The following is a 7,164-nucleotide window of genomic DNA, read 5'->3' on the forward strand; positions in this document are numbered from 1 at the left end:
CCTCTCCTCACACCAAAACCCAAGCCCCTCTCTCCTCCCCAAGCCGCGGCCCACCCCGCGCCCCTCACCCGCCGCCGCCGCCCTTTAGCCGCGCCGCCGCCGCCTTAGCCCGCCGCCGCCCGGAGCCCGCCTCCCGAGGTAGCCGCGCCGCCTCTTTCTATTCCTCGGTTTGGTTTTTCTTCTAGAAACCGTTCCATTTCTTCTCTTTTTTTTCTTCCGATTCTTTTCTTTTCTTCCATTTTTTGTTTCGGTTTTCTTCCAAAACCCTAGATCGGTTTTCCGTTTCTTTTTCGGTTTCTTTTCTGAAAACCCTAGATTGGTTTTCATTCTTCTTTCGGACCGTTCGTCTCAACGTACGTGATCACCGATTATTCCCCGGTTAACGAAGCCCATTCGTTTAACCGTTCATCTCTTTCTTTTCGTCAGATTTATTCCGCGATCGTGATCTCAGATCTGATCTTTGTTCTAGTCTTTCTTCTCGCTCGTTTATCGGAATCAGGTGATTCAAGCGCCTGGAGTTTCGTCTCGAAACCGCCGTTCCGTCTAATCAACTTAAACAAGTTTTTGCCACAATAAAATTTGACCTAGTTTCAACTTGCTAGAACCGAGTTGTTTTCTTCCGCCGTTTGTTTTTCCATTGTCTGTTTGTTCTTTCTTTGCAACCGGAGTTCTTAAGTTGAACTTCCTGGTTCTTCTCTTGTTCGAGTTTTACCCGTGCATTAGATGAGTACTTATTGTGTGCTTGTTGTTTTGTCTGCGATAGATCACCCGGATTGCGCCGCTTGTTACTTCGAAACCCTAGGTCTCGCGGATCATCAGCAAGGCAAGTAACACTTTGATCATATCTTTTCTACAACCCAGTTTTATTGCATTAGATCAATCCTCTCACATTGCATGATTAGGATCTAATTAAATTGTGGGATGGGAAGTAGATGAGGTAGTACCTATTACCTGTATTATTATGAAACCTTTGGGAGTTACTTCTATGTTTGCTTATTATGCCATGCTATGCTAGTAGACATGGATTGGGTGAGTGATATCCATGACAGATGTGAGTTGATAATTTTAATGGTTTATCTAAGGTGGAAACTTAAACACACATCTGGGTGGATTGAGGCACCTGATGTCTATCAGGACTTGCCTGTTTTATTTTGGACCGCCACCCAGGCTCAAAGGGATCATAAGATCTTTCATGCTAGAAACTTCCGTGTGCAGCCACAAGCCATTATGGGCTCTGGCATAGTTGATTAAGTCGTGCGAACTCTTACGGGTAGACTAGCAGATGTAGGGGAAAGTAGGTGTACCGGTCTACCCACACGTAAGGTGCTAGCGCTTCTGAAAGACTATGTCTCGGTCATCCGTTTCTCAAACACCGTGTAGTGCGAGAAATCAAACGGAGGCGATCGAGTCTTGTGGGGAAAAGTGCACAAACCTCTGCAGAGTGTACAAACTAATCATGATTAGCCGTGTCCCCGGTTATGGACAACTTGAGTATCTAGTACTTGAATATCATGTGAATCTCAACATGTTACTTCTAATTAATATTGCTGGGTTTTAATTATTTTTAATTGGGATTGAGAATGCTGTCAACCATTTTCGATGTTTAACAACCACCTTGATAGTTAAATAAATTTATTCCTTTGTAGTAGGGAGAAATTGGCTTTACGCAAAACTGTAACCATAGAGCTTTCCACCAGCCATATATGCATATAGTATAGCTGTTTCATTCCATTACTCCCTATGTGTTACATTGCCAGCATATTCCATGTGCTGACCCGTTTTCGGGCTGCAACTTCTCATGTTGCAGACTTTTCAGACAACGAGAAAGGTGCTTTTAGGTCGTGGTTCTATACTCAGTGATGCCGTTGGAGTTGATGGACCCATTTATCTTCCAAGTCTTCCGCTGTTATCGTTATTAGATGGCCTTAAGCCATATTTATTGTAATAAGTTCTCTTTGAGACAACAATGTAATAAGTGTGTGATTGCCACTCTGTTATAAATCCTTTGATGTACTGTGTGGTGTCAGCATTACTGATCCAGGGATGACACCTGAGCACAGAGCACTTGATCCATTCCGGTCGGGTCGCCACAGAGATGGTATCAGAGCACACGCTGACTGTAGGACATGACCACTAAGTTAAATCCATAGATCACCATTCTCTTCTCATTTTCTAACTCCTCATCTTTTCTACCCTATTAGGATGACGAACGCGAAGATTAAGTATGCTCAACCGGATGAAGGCACACCTTTTGGATTTCACTTGAAGGAAGTCACCAAGTACCTGAACATTGGATTATCAAGCTTCACGGGAACCTTCAACGCCACTCTGCCTGAAGAGGAGCGCTGGAAGATTCAAGCTCATGTTCCGGGAAGGACATTCGCACCAATCACGAAGCCCATAGATAGTATTTTCAATGCACCAACCTGGAGTCTGGGAAAGAGCATGGCAGCTCATATCACCATAGGACGCATTGGAGAAGTTTATCAAGAAGACCTCAAGGACACTATCTACCAGATTTGCAGACGCCGAGATGAACAATGGGAGTTAGTCAGCACCAAAAAGGATAGATCCATTGCATCATTCATCCAGGAGTTAAACCAGCACATTCGACGCCACGAGAACCAGATGTGCAATGATATGATAGAGTTGAAGAATGCAAAGGCAAGGATCATCGAGCTAGAAGGAGAACTGAAGTCTACACGCAAGGACTACATGGACGAGATCATAGCTCTAGTAAGGCACAATGGCGATCTTAAGCAGGAGATTGAAGAACTCAAGAGGAAGTTAGCATCCACGGAGGAAGACGAGTATGTCGCATGTCCGGACAACTACATCATTATCGACAACGCCGATTCGGATCCAAGTGAACCCGACTTTGAAGACGAAGCTGGAGCAGATATCATGAAGTCTTCCACCGGTTCAAATTTCTAGATGACCACCAGATAGTAGTAGTATTCCCCCATGTAAACATTATAGTTCGAGCACTTTTGCGATAGTTAGACCGTTTGTAAGCCCTTGTTTGATTGAATGAAGTGAATTGTGTGCTTTTGCCTCATGTGCATATGGGTAGTGTTTTCCCTTTAGACCTCACTCTATTCTTAATTCTCGTCTTTTCTAAACCCTCAGATGCCTCCAACCCAAGCTCTTAGGACACCAATGTTAGTAAGCTCGCCAGGAGCAAAGTATGTGGCAAGTTTATGGTGTGATCGGTTACCATTAAGGATTGGTAACTATGTTTTTCCCTCAGACCTAATAGTATTGGAATCTCAAGGATTGGATGTGATATTAGGCATGGATTGGTTGTCGATGTATGGAGGAAACATCGATTGTGCCAGTAAGACAATTTTGCTTACCACACCAGAAGGAAGAAGGATCAAGTATGTATCCCGGCATGTGCCAAACAGGACACAAGTAAACTGCCTAACAGGAGTTGTGCAAGAAGAAGTACCAGTGGTAAAGGATTTTCCTGATGTATTTCCTGAGGAATTACCAGGCATGCCACCGGATAGAGACATTGAGTTTTTGATTGAGTTCTTGCCAGGTACAGGCCCAATATCGAAGAGACCGTACCGGATGCCAGCAAAGGATTTGGTGGAAATTAAGAATCAGATTAAGGAGTTATTGGATAAAGGTTACATTCGCCCAAGTTCTTCGCCTTGGGGATCACCCGTACTTCTAGTGGAAAAGAAGGATGGATCATTAAGGATGGTTGTAGATTATCGGGGATTGAATGAAGTAACCATCAAGAATAAGTACCCACTGCCAATGATTAATGATCTGTTTGATCGGTTGCAAGGAGCTAAAGTGTTTTTCAAGATCGATTTGCGATCAGGGTACCATCAATTGAAGATTCGGGAGCAGGACATACCTAAGACAACATTCACCACGAGATATGGACTGTATGAGTATACCGTTATGTCATTTGGATTGACTAACGCACCTGCCTATTTTATGAACCTAATGAACAAAGTGTTTATGGAGTTTTTGGTAAGTTCGTCGTAGTGTTCATTGATGACATCCTGGTTTATTCAAAGAATGAAGAGGAGCATAAGGAACATTTGTGTTTGGTTTTGGAGAAACTAAGGGAACATCAGTTATACACCAAATTCAGCAAATGTGAGTTTTGGTTGAAGGAAGTTGGATTCCTCGGACACGTTATATCCGGAGAAGGTATAGCAGTTGACCCCACTAAGGTTGAGACCGTAACCAAATGGGAATCGCCAACGACAGTTGGAGAGATCCGGAGTTTTCTTGGACTCGCAGGATACTACCGGAGGTTCATTGAGAACTTTTCAAAGATTGCAAAGCCTATGACTGAATTGTTGAAGAAGGATACTAAGTTCAATTGGACTGAGGAGTGTGAGGCTAGTTTTCAGGAGTTGAAGAAACGCTTGGTTACCTCACAAATATTGATTTTGCCAGATCAGACCAAGGATTATGAGGTGTATTGCGACGCTTCACGTCGAGGACTTGGAGCAGTGCTTATGCAGGAAGGAAGAGTTGTTTCGTATGCTTCACGACAACTGAAGCCTCATGAGTTGAATTATGCCACGCATGATTTGGAGTTAGCAGCCATAGTGCATGCATTGAAGACATGGAGACATTTCCTCATTGGAAATCATTGTGAGGTGTACACGGATCACAAGAGTTTGAAGTACATTTTCACGCAGAAGGAGTTGAACCTCAAACAAAGGAGATGGTTGGAGCTCATCAAGGATTATGACATGAGATTGCATTACCATCCCGGAAAAGATAATGTAGTAGCTGACGCATTGAGCCGTAAGAGTCATGTCAACACCCTAGTGACGGGGAAAATACCCAAGGAGTTAGCAGAAAACCTTCATGAGCTATGTTTGGAAATAGTTCCGAGAGGCTATGTAGCAGCATTGGAGATTCAGTCAACATTGATGGATAAAATCAGTGAAGCTCAGAAATCTGACAAGAAGATTGCTGCTATAAAAGAGAAATTGAGCAAAGGAAAAAAGCAAAGGGATTTCGTGAGGATGAGCACGATACCTTATGGTTTGAGGACCGTGTTTATGTGCCCAATGACCCGGAGATCAGGAAGATTTTGCAAGAGGCACATGATTCACCGTATTCGATTCACCCAGGGAATACCAAGATGTATTTGGATTTAAAGGAAACATTCTGGTGGATCGGAATGAAGAAGGATATTGCAGCATATGTAGCAGTTTGTGACGTATGTCAGAGGGTAAAGGCAGAGCATCAGAAGCCAGCAGGATTGTTACAACCATTGCCGATACCCGAATGGAAGTGGGATAAGATAGGCATGGATTTTATCACGGGATTACCAAGGACTCGTTCAGGCTATGCCTCGATTTGGGTTGTAGTTGATCGATTGACGAAAGTAGCACATTTCATCCCAGTAAAGACCACTTACACCAGTGCTAAGTTGGCAAAGATATACATGACTAGAATCATTTGTTTGCATGGAGTTCCGAGGAGTATTGTATCAGATAGAGGAACCCAATTTACTTCAAAGTTTTGGAATCAGTTGCATGAAACTTTAGGAACCAGACTGGAGTTCAGCACAGCTTTTCACCCACAGACGGATGGACAGACCGAGAGAGTGAATCAGATTTTGGAGGATATGCTGAGAGCTTGTGCACTAGATTATGGATCTAGTTGGGACGATAACTTGCCGTATGCGGAGTTTTCTTATAACAACAGTTACCAAACCAGTTTGAAGATGGCACCTTTCGAAGCTTTATACGGAAGGAGGTGCAGAAACCGTTGTCATGGGACGAAGTTGGAGACCGTTAATTCTTTGGACCAGATTTGATTAAGGAGTCTGAACGGAAAGTTAAGTTGATTCGCGATAGGCTCAAGGTAGCCCAGTCTAGGCAGAAGAGCTATGCAGATTCAAAACGCAAGGAGACAGTTTACGAAACCGGAGACAGAGTCTATCTCCGAGTATCCCCACTTCGAGGAGTTAAACGCTTTGGAGTTAAGGGAAAGTTAGCACTGCGCTTCGTTGGACCATACAAGATCTTGCGACGTATGGGAGAAGTCGCTTATAAGTTGGAGTTACCAGAGGGACTGTCAAGAGTTCATGATGTATTCCATGTTTCTCAGCTGAAGAAATGTCATGCCGAGATGGCGGAGGTACCGCTAAGAGATACCGTGCCACTCGAAGCGATTCAGTTGAAGGATGACTTAACGTATGAGGAGAAACCAGTCAAGATCCTCGAGTTTGCCAACAGAGTTACCCGCAGCAAGGTTATCAAGTTTTGCAAAGTTCAGTGGAACCACCACTCAGAGGATGAAGCCACCTGGGAAAGAGAAGAAGATTTGCTCAAGGACCACCCTCACCTATTTTCTAACCAACCCGAATCTCGAGGGCGAGATTCCTCTTAAGGGGGGTAGGTTTGTAACATCCCAAATTTTCAATTTGGAATGTTATACATTAGATCATCATGCATGTCATATTTTCTTGCATTTTGCCCGATCCTAGAAATTTCACGCAACTCAAGGACCCTCGGAGAGAGTTGGAGATTTCGTTATTTTCATATTTGAGTTTTCTCAAATTTTGAAAAGAGGATCATTTGATTTATTTTATTTCATCTTCAATTATTTTTCCGGTGTCAAAATATATGAGAGAGGGAATAATATGACTTTCCCAAATTTAGGAAAAATGAAGATTTAATGAATAAATCAAATTTTGGTTTTGTCGGAGTTTTGTTTGCTTTTTATTTGGATAGGGAAAATGCGTGTTTTCAAAAATTGCATTCTAGGTCTGGAGTAAAGTTCATTTTGTTCAGCTCATTTTTAGGAGTCGGGGAAAATTTACCTTAGGAATTTTGGAGCCCGTTTAGTTTTCTTTTCTTTTGTTTTTCTGCGCGCGTAACGATTTAAAAAAAGGAACTCCCGCCGGCCAGCCGGGCCAAAGGCCCAGCCAGCCGGCCGCCTCCCCAGCCTCCCTGCGCGCGTGCCCTGCGCGCCAGGCGCCAGGCGCCAGCCGCCGCCTCCCCTCGCCCAGGCCGAGTCCCAGCGGAACTCTAGGCCGGGTTAGCCCCCCCTCTTTCCTTTGTTTCGTTTTCCTTTTCCTACTCTATTTCTTGTCCCCTACCCCAAGTAATCTCTCCCCTCACCTATATAAATACCCCACACCCCCCCCCCCTCCAAAACATCAAATCAAAC

The sequence above is a fragment of the Triticum dicoccoides genome, chromosome 3A (genome assembly GCF_002162155.2).
Source record: "Triticum dicoccoides isolate Atlit2015 ecotype Zavitan chromosome 3A, WEW_v2.0, whole genome shotgun sequence".
Lineage (NCBI taxonomy): Eukaryota > Viridiplantae > Streptophyta > Magnoliopsida > Poales > Poaceae > Triticum > Triticum dicoccoides.